Source organism: Hemitrygon akajei, chromosome 20 (assembly GCF_048418815.1).
Source record: "Hemitrygon akajei chromosome 20, sHemAka1.3, whole genome shotgun sequence".
Taxonomy (NCBI): Eukaryota; Metazoa; Chordata; class Chondrichthyes; order Myliobatiformes; family Dasyatidae; genus Hemitrygon; species Hemitrygon akajei.
In genome coordinates, this window is record NC_133143.1 from 34,511,855 (window position 1) to 34,528,747 (window position 16,893).

Here is a 16,893-nt window from a genome sequence, read left to right on the forward strand (position 1 = left end):
ATTAAAGCCTTTGTGAGCTTTTCAGTACCAGTGAGGCAAGTAAGTATCTGTCGCTATTCTTCCTCTCTCTCTCTCTGTCTCTCTCTCTCTCTCTCTGTCTCTGTCTCTGTCTCTGTCTCTGTCTCTGTCTCTGTCTCTGTCTCTGTCTCTCTCTGTCTCTCTCTGTCTCTCTCTGTCTCTCTCTGTCTCTCTCTGTCTCTCTCTCTCTCTGTCTCTGTCTCTCTCTCTCTGTCTCTCTCTCTCTGTCTCTCTCTCTCTCTGTCTCTCTCTCTCTGTCTCTCTCTCTCTCTCTCTCTGTGTCTCTCTCTCTCTCTCTCTCTGTCTCTCTCTCTCTCTCTCTCTCTGTCTCTCTCTCTCTCTCTCTGTCTCTCTCTCTCTCTGTCTCTGTCTCTCTCTCTCTCTCTCTCTCCCTCTTTCTCTCCCTCTGCCCCCTCTTGCCCTCTCCCTTCCTCCCCCTCTCCCCTCCCCCTTGTCTCCTCTCTCTCCCGTCTCTCTCTCTTCCCCTCACTCTCTCTGTCTGTACACTCTGTCTCAAAATATTGAACTGTTCTCTGCATTCCTTTTTAATCATATTGAGAAGTAGAACAGTGGGCATAATTTGCAGATCAGTTCTACAAAATTATTAAATTTCTGTGGTTCTCTTTCACCTGCTGTAATTTAGCAGAATGAAGTCCTTATGGTTTATCATAAAATTTACTCCAGATTACAATGGTTGGAATAAATTTAATTATAATATTTAATGATTGTTGTATTTGGATGATATCCTTTTATCAAGAAGTGCAAGGTCATAAAGTTACAGAATGTAGTCAAGACATAAGGATTATTAAAGAGTTGAAGGATTTCATTAGTGAACTGGAAGTATCAAATTGGATGTTGCGTTTGATGTTAAGTCAATGGAAAATTTGAGAATGTGGTGGACAGTTTGATGTATGGAACCCTCTCTGTTGTATAATTCTTCAAGTGTCAACATTCTATCATCAACTAGACCAATACTGTGTTTGACCCAAAGTATCACACACTGTGAAAGGTAGTTTGGCTCATGGTGTCTGTGACAGGTCTTGGAAAAGGGCCATCTGCACAATCCCATTTCCTAATAATTCTGCAGATTGCTCTCTCCCAATATTAATTTTTTTCCCACTTGAAAGTTACATATGTTTGCTTGCATCACCTTTTCGGGCAGAGCATTTTAGATCTATACAGCTCATTGCATAAAAGACATTTTAGATCCTAAATGGATTCTTTTTTTTTTGCTGAATATGAAAATCTGTAACTCTGAGTAACCACCTCTTTGCGGTGTGGAAATCATTTTCCAGTGCATAGCAGGTGTCCATATTTTTATTAAATTCAAATCAGATCAGTAAAATTTAGAAACCGCTAGGTGACTTGCTTTTTCTTGTCTTCTCTTCAGGGAGTTGATTAATAAATACTTCACATATGTGGTATCAGCATTCAAAGCCTTGGTAGAGTTCAGTTTTACTGGAAGCATTTAAGGGCAATTGATAGGAAATTAAAACTCTTGGAGAAGGCTTAAACAGAGGAAGGGGTGGATTGAGGATTTCATTCAAGCTGCAGGGATGATGGAGTTCTCGAATTGGACACAGTTTAAGCTGGATTAAGGATGATGCTAATAAAGCTTGGAGGTGGCACCTATTTGTTTGCCTTTTAAGAGACATTGGAAATGATTTCTGAAGATTCTGGAAAGCAAGTTACTCAACAAGAAAATCAGGGAAGATAAAGGTGCAATGTTGCTATTGTGTTGATACCCCAACCCTGAAAAACCCACACTTTGTGTTTTCTTGAGTTTCCTTCTTGGATACAATAAGGCATATAGCAAGAACAGTTCTGAATTTTAATGTTCATAAAAATTGCACTGCTAGATGTATTAAAACATCATTTACAATTTGTTTTTCAAGTAACATTTTAAAGAGGTATGAAGTAACGGCCTATTGAGAAGAATGTGCTCCGTTAACATAGAACATTATGGCATATTACAGGCCCTTTGGCCCATGATATTTTGCTCACCTTTTAACCTACTCCTAAGATCAACCTAACTTTTCTCTCAGATATTGCCCTCTTTTTTTTATTTCATCAATGTACCTGTCTAAGAATTTCTTAAATGCCCCTAATGTATCTGCCTTTACTACTTGCAAAAACATCATTCACTGACAAACCCCAGTACTTTCTTCCAAACACTGTAAAGTTATGAACCCTCATATTAGCCATTTATGGCCTGGGAAAGTATCTGGCTGTCCACTCTATCTCGGCCTTTTATCATCTTCTACACCTCTATCAAGGGACCTCTCATCTTCCGTCAGTCCAAAGAGAAAAGCTCTAGCTTGCTCAGCCTATCCTCAGAGGACATGCTACCTTAGTGGTTATTGTCTCTAAAGTACTCACCCATGATGAAATCTGCCACCTGACCAGGTTTATTGTTGAGTACTAAATCAAGGAGGGCTTCTCCTTTATTCAGCCTGTCTATATACTGCATCAGGAATCCTTTCTGGACTTGCCTAACAAATTTACCCTATCTCAAGTAAATTGTCCTGTGATTAGGCTAGGGTTAAGTAGGTGAGTTGTGAGCAGTGTGGCTCGTTGGGCCAGAAGGGCCTGTTCCATACTGTATCTCAATAAATCAGAATCAAATTTATTATCATTGACTTATGACATGAAATTAGTTGCTTTGCAACAGCAGTGGAGTGCAAAGATAAAAATGTATAAGTTACAAAAATGGATAAATGGTGCAAAAAAGGGAATAATGAGGTGGTTTTCATGGATTCATGGACCGTTCAGCAATCTGAAGATGGAGAGAAATAAGCTGTTTCTTTCCTTCCATAATCACTGACATAACTTGGGAATCGTGGCAGCCAATTTGCATATGGAAAACTCATACATGCAGCAATGAGATGAACTTTACTATTGGGTCATTTAAAGAATAAATGTTGACCTCCACACAAGGAAAAATTCTTTTTTTCCCCTAAAAAGTTCATAGGGAATATCTTAGCTTTCATCGGTAAAGAAGGTTCCATTTGATAGATGACATCTCTGAAAGTGCAGTCCTCTCTCAGTACCTCATTTCTGTAATGGTGAACCATTATGGAAGCAATGTGAATCCACTGCCTTCTGGATCAGAAGGTTATTATTTCTTAATAGCAGCACATTTATTTTTGTTATTTCCCTTTAGAGGAGAAGAAGCCGGATGGCACATGTGATCATTTGTAAATGATTCTTTTTAGAAGATGTTGGAATTGTAATATGAATCTCAGCTTTTGTTTTGAAGTATAAACATTTGCCCTAAATTATCACTCATTAAGAGCTAACATTTTGTATTTAATTATGTCTTCAACAAGCAGAAGTTGAGGAGAATCAAAAAAGTAAAATTTGATGTTGCCCAGAATGTTGGAATCATGTGCAGGACCTCGTATTCCAGAGCATTCTGCTGATGCAGTAGCTTTATTTAACAGAAAGTAGTCTTTAATTAAAGGAGGCGTCATTGTAAAGATCAGCCAGGATCTGTACTCTGTTCAGTTGCTACTGTTAAAAAGTATATGTGTATTTATTGAGGGCAGGGTCAATTTTGGATGAGGTTCCTTGAGGAGTAGAATAGGCTGTTAAAGACCTTTTTAAAAATTCACCCAGGAAGAGGGGCCTCATCATGCCCTGTCATTTGAAGTAATGGGCTTTCAGTTTAATAATATTGGAGGTGAATGTGAGTTAAAACATATGGAAATAATTTTGATTCATGCATATATATCTTATTTTCAAGCAGCAGACAATCTTTTGGAGGAAAGCAGGTTGAGCAGCATCAGAAGAGGCAAAAGTTTTGTCAACATTTTGAGTTGAAACCTTACACCAGGACAGCTTTTATAATTGTGGCATTCTCTAATTATAACAACATACTTTTTGAACTGCTATTTCATGCCATACTTTATTGCGGACCAACTAGATAGCTCTATCAAAGAGATGTCATGTGTGTGACAGGCTGATTGAACGTTTTCTCCCTATAAAATAAATTGGCAAATAATTATTGGAAACAAAGGTTAACACGCTTTCTGTTTGATGCAAGTGTATTCAAAAGACAAGCTCTTGCAACAGCTAATAAATGTTAATGTATTGTTTCTAAAGAGATTTGCATTAGGTTATTGCTAATGAGGCTTAACCTGTTTTCTGGCTTATTCCAATAACAGGTAGCAAGGTATAAAAAGCATTTACTTACCTAGCTGCCATTTGAAGGCTTTTTTTGTTGTGCTATGATTTTTAATGGCATTTGCACCCATAACTGGCTGAAGACTTTATAAAATTAATACAAACCCCATTTCCAGAAAAGTTGGGATATTTTCCAAAATGCAATAAAAACAAAAATCTGTGATATGTTAATTCACGTGAACCTTTATTTAACTGACAAAAGTACAAAGAAAAGACTTTCAATAGTTTTACTGACCAACTTAATTGTATTTTGTAAATATACACAAATTTAGAATTTGATGGCTGCAACACACTCAACAAAATTTGGGACAGAGGCATGTTTACCATTGTTACATCACCTTTCCCTTTAATAACACTTTTTAATCATTTTAGAACTGATTTGCAATTGGAAATTTTGTCCATTCTTGCTTGGTATAAGACTTCAGCTGCTCAACAGTCCGTGGTCTCCGTTGTCTGATTCTCCTCCATGATGCGCCATACATTTTCAATAGGAGATAGATCTGGACTGGCAGCAGGCCAGTCAAGCACACACACTCTGTGTCTACAAAGCCAAGCTGTTGTAGCCTGTGCAGAATGTGGTCTGGCATTGTCCTGCTGAAATAAGCATGGACGTCCCGGGAAGAGACGTCACCTTGATGACAACATATGTCTCTCTAAAATCCTAATATACGCCTCCGAGTCAGTGGTACCTTCACATACATGCAACTCACCCATGCCGTGGGCACTGATGCACCCCCATACCATCACAGATGCTGGCTTTTGCACCTTTCACTGATAACAATCAGGATGGTGGTTTTCATCTTTGGCATGGAGAACTCGACACCCGTTTTTTCCGAAAACTAGCTGAAATGTGGACTCATCTGACCACAGCACACGGTTCCACAGTCTTTCGGTCCATCTGAGATGAGCTCGGGCCCAGTGAATTCGCCGGCGTTTCTGCATAGAGTTGATGTATGGCTTCCTCCTTGCGTAATACAGTTTCAAGTTGCATTTCTGGATGCAGCGACTGACTGTGTTAAGTGACAGTGGTGTTCCGAAGTACTCCCGAGCCCAGGTGGCTATAATTGTCACAGTAGCATGACGGTCTCTTAGGTAGTGCCGCCTGAGAGCTCGAAGATCACGCGCATTCAACAGTGGTTTCCGACCTTGCCCTTTACGCACTGAGATGTCTCTGAATTCTCTGAATCTTTTCACAATATTATGTACTGTAGATGTTGAAAGACCTAAATTCTCTGCAATCTTGCGTTGTGAAATGTTCCTTTTGAACTGACTAACAATTCTCTCACGAATTTTGGCACAAAGGGGTGAGCCATGACCCATCCTTGCTTGCAAAGACTGAGCCTTTGATGGACACTACTTTTATACCCAGTCATGATACCTCACCTGCTACCAATTAGCCTGCTTAATGTGGAGTCTTCCAACCCGGTGTTACTTGAATATTCTGTGCACTTCTCAATCTTATTTTAACTCTGTCCCAACTTTTGTTGAGTGTGTTGCAGCCATCAAATTCTAAATTTGTGTATATTGACAAAATACAATTAAGTTAGTCCATAAAACTATTTAAAATCTTTTCTTTGTACTTTTGTCAGTTAAATAAAGGTTCACGTGAATTAACATATCACAGATTTTTGTTTTTATTGCATTTTGGAAAATATCCCAACTTTTCTGGAAATGGGGTTTGTATTTTGTCACCTTCTCCATGTTCAGTGAGCCTTGCACCCTTCTATTTTCAATACATTTGAGGGTGTGGGGAAATAAAGTTTGTTGGTAATTAGCCAAGTGTATAAGTGTTGGGTTCCAGAATTTCCAATATGCCTTTTGCCCTTAACCATTCACCCTTTGCCCTCTGCCTCTAACCCACCCCAATTTCAAATCTGATAAATTGCAGCCCTTGTGTAGTTTGAGCTGCACCTACAGGAACAAATGTAAGTTCAAACATTTCCTGTGCTGAATTAGCTGATCAAGGTCATGATATCAAGTGAGATTTTGCTTTGGACCCATTATGCTGAGAAATTAAGGGGTAGGGTAGTCTGAGCCGCACCTTATGCTGGCTGATGTGCTGGTAATCAGTGAACTCTGACAGAATGTACCTGTGCTGATATTGATTAGGACTCGATTCTACTAGACTTGTGTCCTACCCCATTATGGTAAAGAGACCCGTTGATGCTATCATTTTCAGAATGGATGTAGTTCTGGTTTGTTATTATTAAGTAACCTCACTTGTACTGCTGCCTGGAATTAATAAAAGCATTAAAGCATTTCACTTGTTTTGTCCTGGAATAATCTGGTATTGATCTTGCTGTTTCAAACTGGAATAGGGCCATGAGAGAACAATTGCATCACAGCACAGGAATGAGCATAGTTAATGCTACTTTAAGTTATTCTAGCAATTTAACTCCAATAATCCAGCACCATCAGAACTCTGTTAGTCTAACAGATTTTTCCAGACTAATTGACATTACGCCTATTGATATACCAGCACACTTTTATTTCACCACTACTTGTTACACATGAGTATAATACATTTTTCAATGAACCTCATGGAAAAAGTTGGAAACAGAACTTACACAAAATGCTGGAGGAGCTCAACAGATTAGAGCTGAAATGTTAAATGTCCACTTCCCCCCACTGATGATGCTAGAGCTGCTGAGTTTCTCCAGCATTTTGTTTGTTGCTCCAGATTTCCAGCGTCTTTAGTCTCTCGTGTCTGAATTTAAAAGGAGTGCAGGAAAGGAAAACTTCAAGTTTAGTGGAGGCATGGGCAACTGAACTCAGTGAGCCAGATGCAAAGACATTGGTACTTCAAAACAACTGGATTCCGGTTTATTGCAATTTTATTGTTATTGGACTTCCTGCTTCAAGAAGTTAATATTGCCTGGAAGTCGATTTTACTTTTAAGTAAAATAGTATGCAGTTGTTGTCACTTATAATGTATTTTTTCACTCTTGAACAGATGTAGTTCAAAGTTTTGACAACCACTGAGTTACTTTACTAATTAATTTAAATTCATTCAAAGGATTCGGGCATTGTTGTGAAGGCTGATATTTTTTTGCCTTAGTAGCCCTGATTGGCACTGAGGAACATTTTAGATGGCAGTTATGTGGAGCACTTTGGGAATCCAGTCATTTATTTAGGCTAAACTTTTAAATGCAGCAAGTTAGTTTGTATAAAAGAACTATTAGGGTAGGTTAGAGATGGTCTTGTTAATTCATCAAATAACTTTCATGATGGTCATTTAGTAAAGTTAATATTAATCGATGAAGACAAACTTGTCTTAACAATCCAATAATATTAATTTTATTTAATTAATTTGTTTAATTAAACTCCTGAAGTAAACTTCGAGGCACCATTGCCAATCTAATTGCTGCAATTTCTGCTCTCTATTCTTCCTTTCCAGATGCTCAAATCTTTCTATCTTGATTTTTTTTTTTCATTATTTCTGCTGTGTTCAGGTGAGATCTGATTAAGGATTTGTTCATCATTTCATCAACCTAGTGCGCAGTTTTTCAGACTGGGATGAAATATTGCAGATGATATTGAATTTTATCTGCCTTCTCCCTAAAGTATTTGTGCTTTTTGCTTCTAGTAATAACTGATCTAACAGAAGCATAAGATTAATAAGCCTTAATTAATGAGACAGGATTGTGGAAATTTTCCACAGAGATGTTGTAAACATCTGGGATCAACTCCCATGAAACAACTTGAGTTTGAAAAATTTCCTATTTTGAGAGAATGCAAAATGGAATTTTCCATTTCTGTTGATTGAATGCGGATATAGATCATCGGTTTTCTTCTGTAGCAAATAGTTTATCATCTAATCATTTTTAATGCACTGCTTTCTTTAAAAATAAGCAGCCACATTAATCCAATGTTTCATTTAAAATTTGCTGGGTTGTTAAGAGGCAATTGATGGAATAAATTCAGAGGAAGTAATGTGTAGATTATGATACCAGATTGGTGTTTAAAAATGAACATCTGGCTTGATCACTATAAATTTAATCTCTGACGGTACCAGATCCAGAGTCACCAGCTCATTGTTTGATTTTTGAGCTGATGGTATTTAATTTGGAAATTTTTCTCAAGTATTCTTATTGGGATTTTATTTATTGAATACTTACTTACACACCTCATAGAATTAGTAGTTTCTGCGTATTAGTGTCAAATGTGCAAAACTGACTCATTGCTGATATTGTTTGGCATGGTGTCTCAGACCATGGTCCTTGGCACATGAAAACTCAGTGAGTGGGCCTTGGGAGATAAGTAGACTTTGTAAATTTCTGTCCATCATTTTGATGGAAGATTTGAACAGAAATTACTGAAAAGTGGGCATGACCTGATTGGTTTATGAGCTAATCAGAAGGTTGTATTATGCTTGGGTCCTGAGCGCTGTATATCTCTGATGAGTGGAGGTGGATGATTTCTTTCTCAGGGAAAGTGTTCATGAACACATCGGTTCTTTTACGCCCATCCAGCAGTTTGGTCCTTTTCACTGATTTGTATGTATACTGTATTTTCAAAAACTAGTTTATTTAATTAACTGAATTTGAATTCCTTGGTATTCAAAGAAGGGTAGTTTGTCCAGGCCTCTTGTTTCCCCATGCCAGTCAAATATTTTAACCACTGCGCTAGTTTTCCTGTAGGTTCTGTTGCTCTGCACAAATAAAATTGCTTCCAATTTTAATGTACATATTTCCTTTTGATCTAATTGGAATTGAGGGCCAGGATAAGAGTTTTGGAAGGATATCGACATTTCACGAGGTTCTGTATAGGAAGTGCTGGCAAGCTACTGTTACAATGAACCAGTGAAGGACATGTAGAGGAGAAAGTGTCACATGTGACAAAATGCTTTCAAAGTTGAAGGTATTCAGTCTGACGTTGGATGAGGAACTTTTATTTATAGTTAGCTCCTTTTGCGTCCATCATGACGTATGGATTTGAATTGTGCCCCTTAAAAATATTTCTATCCACAATCAGTCTGGAACACTGTCTCATAAGATTCACAAATACAGCAGATAAATGCAAATTCCTTTGTTATATTACTTACTGCAGCTCAGTAAGTTAAAAGTGCAAAGTCATTAATTCTTGAACCAGCAAAATAGTTGTCAAAAAACAAAAATCTTGACCTCAAATTCCACTGATCTCTTCAAATTAAAATGATATAGTAGTGTGCATTGATAGCTGATGGTAAAAGATCTTTGTCTACATTTGATCCAGAGGTTGAATTTTTAAAACCTGGTGTTGAGGAATAAGATATCAGAAAATCTCATGTAAACTTATACCTATTGCTATTTTTGCAAAGTTTACTGGAGATGAATTTGAATGTTTTTTACAATATATGAAGATGTTACAATTTATTCTATTTATTTCTTTTAATGTGGTCAGATGTGGGCAGATACTTAGATTCTAAGAAGTTGTTTAAAAAAAATCACTGCAGGGATACAAATTAAAAATATCAAATAACCATGACTGGAGAAAAGTGGATATTTGTAGAAGAAGCAATGTTTAAAATATTAAATGTTAATTTTACTAAAGGATATTCTATGTATAAATGTTCAGTATTGTCGTGGAAATCAATGCAGACTAGAGTAAGGCCCTGGGCAAATATAACTGGCATTTGAAAGTCATTCTGAACATTTACTACAATTTATTTGAAAAATGTGTATAAGGTAGAATATAGAACTGTTTGTTCAGAGTCATTTGTTTCCTGATGCCTCTTTGACAGACACATCAACTGCACCTGTTGATTCTTGATTTCTAAGTGTTTTAATGTAGGTACAAGTCAGCAGATCTTCCAGTGTGGTGAACTTTGAGATTAAGCAAATATTATTAATCAGATTTCTTTTGGATTTGAAGGCCAATGGTTGAAACCCCATTTCATATGCTTGAGCATTTAGGCTGAAGATCTTGTCTAATGCTGAGAGTGTGTTGACTGTTTGATCTTGCAGCTCAGTAGGTATCAAATGGGCATTGCCTCGATGAATGAGTAGCATTACACTAGGAGCAGAAATTGGAGCAGTTAGATTGGCATTGATGCCTCCTAGTTCACTTCAGCGGTTTAGCATTACATCTGAAAGATGAGTTTGTCAATTGATATACTGTGTTCTTTTCGTGAGCAGGAGTCAGCCACCCAAGCCCTTCAAGCTTACCCTTTCAATTAATAAGATCACAGCTGATTCTACTGTAACGTCAGTTCCATTCTTCTGTCTACCTTCTATAAATTTCACTCCTTGTCTGTTCACCGCTGCCTTAAAAACATTGACTCGTGATGCAAAGGGTGCTGCTGAATTTACTGTGTTGTTGTAGTCTGATGTCATAATCCTTTCCCTCTTTTATCCCAATCATCAATTTCCTTGTAAAGCCACCTTTCAGCATTTTATTGTTGCTTGGTGGAAATACAAGGAAAATACGTTAATCTAAATATGTATCAGTTGTTTTTCAATGTTCTGTTTGTAAAATTTTGAAATAGTTTTTTTCAATACTGAAGAGTTAAATATTGGCAATGGGTTCTATGTAATTTGCTGGTGTCTCCTTAAATTTTGAAGATCGAGAAGTGATTTTAAAAGGATTCTATAGAATATAATATCAGAACCAGCTTATTCAGAAATTGATCAGTAAGCTTTTGCAAGCAAGGGCAGTAAAAATACAGACTGCCATGATGATGCTATGTGTTAGACCAGTATTTTGTGGTTTTATTAGATTGGACTATGGAGAAATACAAATCAAAGACATGAAAAAGAATGAGTACAGATTAGCTTCTATCTGATTAATGGTCGAACTGGGCCTCGAGGGACTGAATGTCCTACTTATGTTCCTATATTTATTCCATGCGCACTTCCTCACATATCCTAGAGCTGAGCAGCCTGTTGATGAAATATTTGTGTTTCAAGAGTTGTAACTGATGTCGCATTGCTTCCCTGCTAGCCAAATTGCTGGACTGAATTTAACTCCAGCTCATTCAGTGTTATGCTGGAATTACATGGAGACTAAACCAGAGTGAAGCAGCAAATCTTCATACCTATAAGGCACTACTGATATAGTTGGGGTTATCTTATAGTTTAATGACTCAATACCCACTCATCAGAATCAGGTTTATTTTCACCGCCATGTGACGTGAAATTTGTTAACTTAGCAGCAGCAGTTCAATGCAATAAAATAAAACATAATAAACAAGTAAATCAATTATGTGTATTGAATGGATTTTAAATAATGTGCAAAAACAGAAATACTGTATATTTTTTAAAAAATGATTTGGTGTCCAAAGCTTCAATGTCCATTTAGGAATCGGTTGGCAGAGGGGAAGAAGCTGTTCCTGAATCGCTGAGTGTGTGCCTTCAGGCTTCTGTATCTTCTACCTGATGGTAACGGTGAGAAAAGGGCATGCCCTGGGTGCTAGAGGTCCTTAATAATGGACGCTGCCTTTTTGAGACACCGCTCCCTGAAGGTGTCCTGGGTATTTTGTTGGCTAGTGACCAGGTTGGAGCTGACTAAATTTACAACCTTCTGCAGCTTCTTTCGATTCTGTGCAGTAGCCCCTCCATACCAGTCAGTGATGCAGCCTGTCAGAATGCTCTGCACAGTACAACTATAGAAGCTTTTGAGTGTATTTGTTGATATGCCAAATCTCTTGCTGAAATGCTCTACTTCCATGTGTTTTTTTTTAAACTGGTGGGATTTGACTTTTCAGTCGGAGGATTAGTTGTTCAGTAACTTGAATATTGGTAATATGCACATGTGATACATTAGAACAAAGTAAGCTTTCTTTTTATTGGGCTAATGTAATATAGTACCTTTACTGCAGAGCAGCTCAAAATGTTTTCTTTAACATGTGATGATCAGAAGATTGCATAATGTTTCTCTCCTTTCTCGGCCAGTCCCTCAGGATTGAATTCCACTCAGTTCTGATACGTACGCCTGCGGATTTAGCCGTAGACAAGGTGGGGAGGATTGGGAGGGCCAGTGGATGGGTATTGGGTAAGGTATTTCTTCTACCATTTGCACTAGGCTTTTGAATGCCACTGATGCACAGAATGAAAGTTCCAAGTGCCATTCTAAATGCTGCTTTTCCACCTTGGTCACAGTCAGGATTCCCAGTAATCATTGCAGATGCAGCATCTTTTTCAAGGAGTTTTTGAGAGCATCATTTAATCTTTTGCTCCATATGCCTTATATCGTATTTCATGGCAGAACTCAGTATAGGGTGTCTATTTTGGAACACTTATGCAAATGATATTGTCTTTCCTATGGTGTTAGTAAGTGTAATTAGAGACTTATTGTTGTAAATATTGTCCTAGGAGAGGGTACTGATGTTGGTTAATTTACGCTTGCAGTGGATATGGAGAGTTTTGCAGAGACAGTGTTGGTAGTTTCCATCCAGTGCTTTGATTTCCTAGTTTTTCTAGTTTCTGATTTTCTAGTTTTTGTACTGTGTCATGTAACACCATGGTCCTGAAAAACATCCTCATTTTTACTATGTACTGTACCAGCAGTTATGGTCGAAATGACAAAAAAGTGACTTGACTTGACAAAGATTATCCAAGTGTCAGAAGCTTGCAGGAGAGTCCCGAATGCTATGGCGTAATTGACCATGAGTTTGATAATCTTCGAATACTATCTTCCTCAGATAGCCAAAGGCTACCTTGGTGCACTGAAGACACTGAAATTCTGCCTTCAGTGAAAGGAAGTGGTTATGTTTTCCTTGATTTTGTGGACATTAATTGTCACTGAGCATTGTTGTACTATAGGGGAAGTCAGTAGAAGGTTTTTTTTGTGCATGCTGAATGCAGGGTCCATCCTTTTGTGTAATGTCTGTGGCTACACACTCTTGCAATCTTTTTATAAATTCCCATTCGGATAAACAGATGCACCATTGTTAAACACCCAGTGATTAGGCACTTCCTCTTTTGTTATCTCATGCTTTGTTTGTATGTTTCTCTCTTCCGCTACTAATGCTGCCACAGCCTTATTATGGGAAATTGTTTACAGAATGTGGTGTAGAATAAAAGATAGGACTTAATGAAAAGTTAACAATGACAAAATATTAATCCTGTGCTCTGAGCTTTAAAAGCATGAGTTTTTGGCTAGAGCTCCACAAATATCAAAAATATATTCAAAACTGCTGTTATCTTCCATGAGGAGGTCTTGAGTAAGAAATGTTCATTTAATGTTTACTGAGAACAGTCATTAAAAGCTATAAAATAGTAGTTGTGTTGTCAAGCAGCACAATATTGCTTGGAGTGGATCAATTTTAAGTCTTCTGAAAGGCTGCATAGATTGGGTACAAATTGGGCTGCTCCATTGTACAAGTTATTTAAATCTTTGTCATAATGTCATTTGACTTTCAGGGCAATGACACACTTGCTGAAGTAATGGAGTAATTGGAGGCATAAATCTAATATCATTTGTAAGTGTGATCAGAAGAACTGTAAATATTGATATGCATTGTGTGCATACCGCTACTTCTGTGTAGAAGCTTCATTGAACTGGAAATAGTGAAATGAAGTGTACTGGGGGAAGGCTTCTGAAGATCTGTTTCCAGTACTGTTAAAGATGTATAAAAATTAGGATCATAAGAAACATTTTTACTATGGGGATGCTTAAAGCCATTTCACATCAATCCAGCTTTGTATGTTAGTAACAGAAATTATTTTGTCACTGAGCAGTTTTTTCATCACTAGATACCCTTTGGGGTATTTTCATAATATGGAGTGGAAAGCCTAAACTGCTGATGCTGCTACAAAAATGAGAATTAGAGTGCTTTCTCTTTATTATTTGGCTGAGTATGCTAGCAACTGGTTTATACCTTATCTCCACTTTGAATTGAGCAACATTTCAATTTCACAATTCTGTTTTATTTTCATACCTCCCTTTCTCCATACCTGAATCTTTGTCTATCTCCATAATCACATATCATTGGCTGTTCATAGTTACAATGGCCACAAGCTCAAGAATTTTTTCTTAGCGTCTCTGCCTCTATTGTGTTCCCCTTTATGACACTCTTTAACACTTCTCTTCCACTAAGCTGTTGATCAACTGAGTCCACGTGAATGGTCATAATGCCAAATGTAGAATGTTCATTTCTCTCCGTAGCTGCAGCCTTGGCTGCAGAGTTCCTCCAGTGATTTTTTTTTGTGTTGCTTCAGATTTCATCATCTATAGTTTTATGGTTTTGTCTCAATTTGCTGTACATTTAAACATTTCATTAAATTGCACACTTGTGATGCATTTTCAAATATGTTATATTAGAAGTGTTATATAAATACAATGGATGGTGGGTGGAGATAAGTCTCTGCCAAAGGAGGTGTAAAGTATCCCTTCCCTCTGCTAGGTCACTCCTGAGCAAGGTGTGTGGTTGTATGAACAACTGGTCCATGTTACAAGTCCTGGTTATGTGACGACTGACACCAGGCAGGTGATCTCTGAAAAGTACTGATAATGGCTGGGGTCACCATTTTGTAAAGGCACTGCCCAGAAGAAAGCAATGGCAAACCACTTCTGTAGAAAAATTTGCCAAGAACAATCATGGTCATGATCATGATCACCCACGTCATATGGCCCAGCACATAATGAACAGACATAAATACAATCCATGATTGTTGGAATTACTACAGTCTTATTGCTATGAATTATACTTAAATATTTATTTGACTGTTAAGATTGAGGAAGTTTGATAATGATTTGTGCAGTTTTTGGAAGGTTGTGCTTCAAACAACTATGGATCTTATTTTTCACTTTGTTTTCCATCCTTTTCCCTGGAGCTTATTTTAAACTTGTTCTTGTGAATGAATTTCATGCTGGTGAACATGTGATTATTTTGTTTTAAATATTTTATCTTGTTTTTGTGAAGGCTTCAGCTTCAATTTTCTTTACGAACTGTAACTACCCCAGGCCACATGTCATTTGCAACCAGGGAGATGGACAAATTCCCCAAATTAAAGTATTTTATAAATTCTGCGTTGTTTTGTTTATAGTTCAACATAGCCCCTTGTGTATATTACTCAATCCCGACTCATTTGTCTCTTTAGTAGAAATGATTTGTTCACAAAGTGCTAGTGGGATAGGCAATGCTGTCATATAGTCAGCGTTCTAATCATCTGTATATGCTGCCGATGATGGAAAGAGGTGCCCATGATGTAGACAGATTCTACTACTCTGCAGCAGCGTGAGTTTCTATGCAATTGAATTGCAGTATCAGAACATGATACAGCTAGTCAGGATATTTTCTATAGAAGTTCGTTAAAATGTTCAGTGACAAGCCAAATCTCTGAAGAAAGTAGACACTGGTGGTTTCCTTTGCGCTTACATCTAGGTTTGTGACCCAGGACTGATTACCTGATATGTTAACACCCAGGAACTTAAAGCTGCTGACTCTCTCTACCACCAGTCTCGAAATTTGTCCTTTCCCTTTCTGAGGTCAACAACTAGCTCTTTAATTTTACTGAGGTTGAGGTTCTGAGTGAGATATTGTTGTTGCAATACCACTCAACCACTGTCCCCCACCCAAGATACATCATCTCATTCTGGTAAGCAGACTCATCGCCACTGTTCATCCTTATTACTTTCAATAAGGTGGTGTCCTGATATGCAAAGTTCTTAGAGACATATCCACACAGACTCTAATTGCAGCAAAGGGGCATCTACTAAATACTGACTTGAAAGGGGTGAATAATTATACAATCAATTATTTTGTGTTTTATATTTGTAATTAATTTAGATCATTTTGTAGAGATGTTTTTGCTTTTAATACTAGTTTTTTTTTCTGTTGATGTATCAAAAAGGCCTAATTAAATCTCTGTTGAGACCCATAACCAGTCATGATTTCCCCAATTAACCTGCATGTTAAACTTTTCCATGACTATCATAACATTGCCCTTTTGACACGTCCTTTCAATTTCCCACTGTATTCTGTGGTCCACCTCCCAGCTACTGCTGGAAGGCCTGTATGTAACTGCTATCAGGGTCCTATTACCCTGGAACTTTCTTAACTCAACATCTTCTGATCCCATGTCACACTCACATCTTTCTACTGATTTCTTCTAATAAACAAATACAACAGAATTTGTGAACAGCTATATATAAGTAAAGACTGACAAGCAATGGGCAAAGAAAGACAAATAAAATATATATAAACAACACACACAAAATGCTTGTGGAACACAGCAAGCCAGGCAGCATCTATAAGGAGAAGCACTGTCGACGTTTCGGGCCGAGACCCTTCGTCAGGACTAACTGAAGGGAAAGATAGTAAGAGATTTGAAAATAGTGGGGGGAGGGGGAAATGCAAAATGATAGGAGAAGACCGGAGGGGGTGGGATGAAGCTAAGATCTGAAAAGGTGATTGGCGAAAGTGATACAGAGCTGGAGAAGGGAAAGGATCATGGGACGGGAGGCCTCGGGAGAAAGAAAGGGGGGGGAGCACCAGAGGGAGATGGAGAACAGGCAAACAACTAAATATGTCAGGGATGGGGTAAGAAGGGGAGGAGGGGCATTAACGGAAGTTAGAGAAGTCAATGTTCATGCCATCAGGTTGGAGGCTACCCAGCCAGTATGTAAGGTGTTGTTCCTCCAACCTGAGTTTGGATTCATTTTGACAATAGAGGAGGCCATGGATAGACATATCAGAATGGGAATGGGACGTGGAATTAAAATGTGTGGCCACTGGGAGATCCTGCTTTCTCTGGCAGACCGAGCGTA

General features: G+C 37.9%; 1 protein-coding gene across 5 annotated transcripts in view; it reads left to right on the plus strand.

The window, feature by feature from the left end:
* The window catches only part of LOC140713718 (solute carrier family 12 member 7-like), a 219,369-nt gene that overhangs the window by 98,270 nt on the left and 104,206 nt on the right, over positions 1 to 16,893 (plus strand). The window lies entirely within an intron of this gene.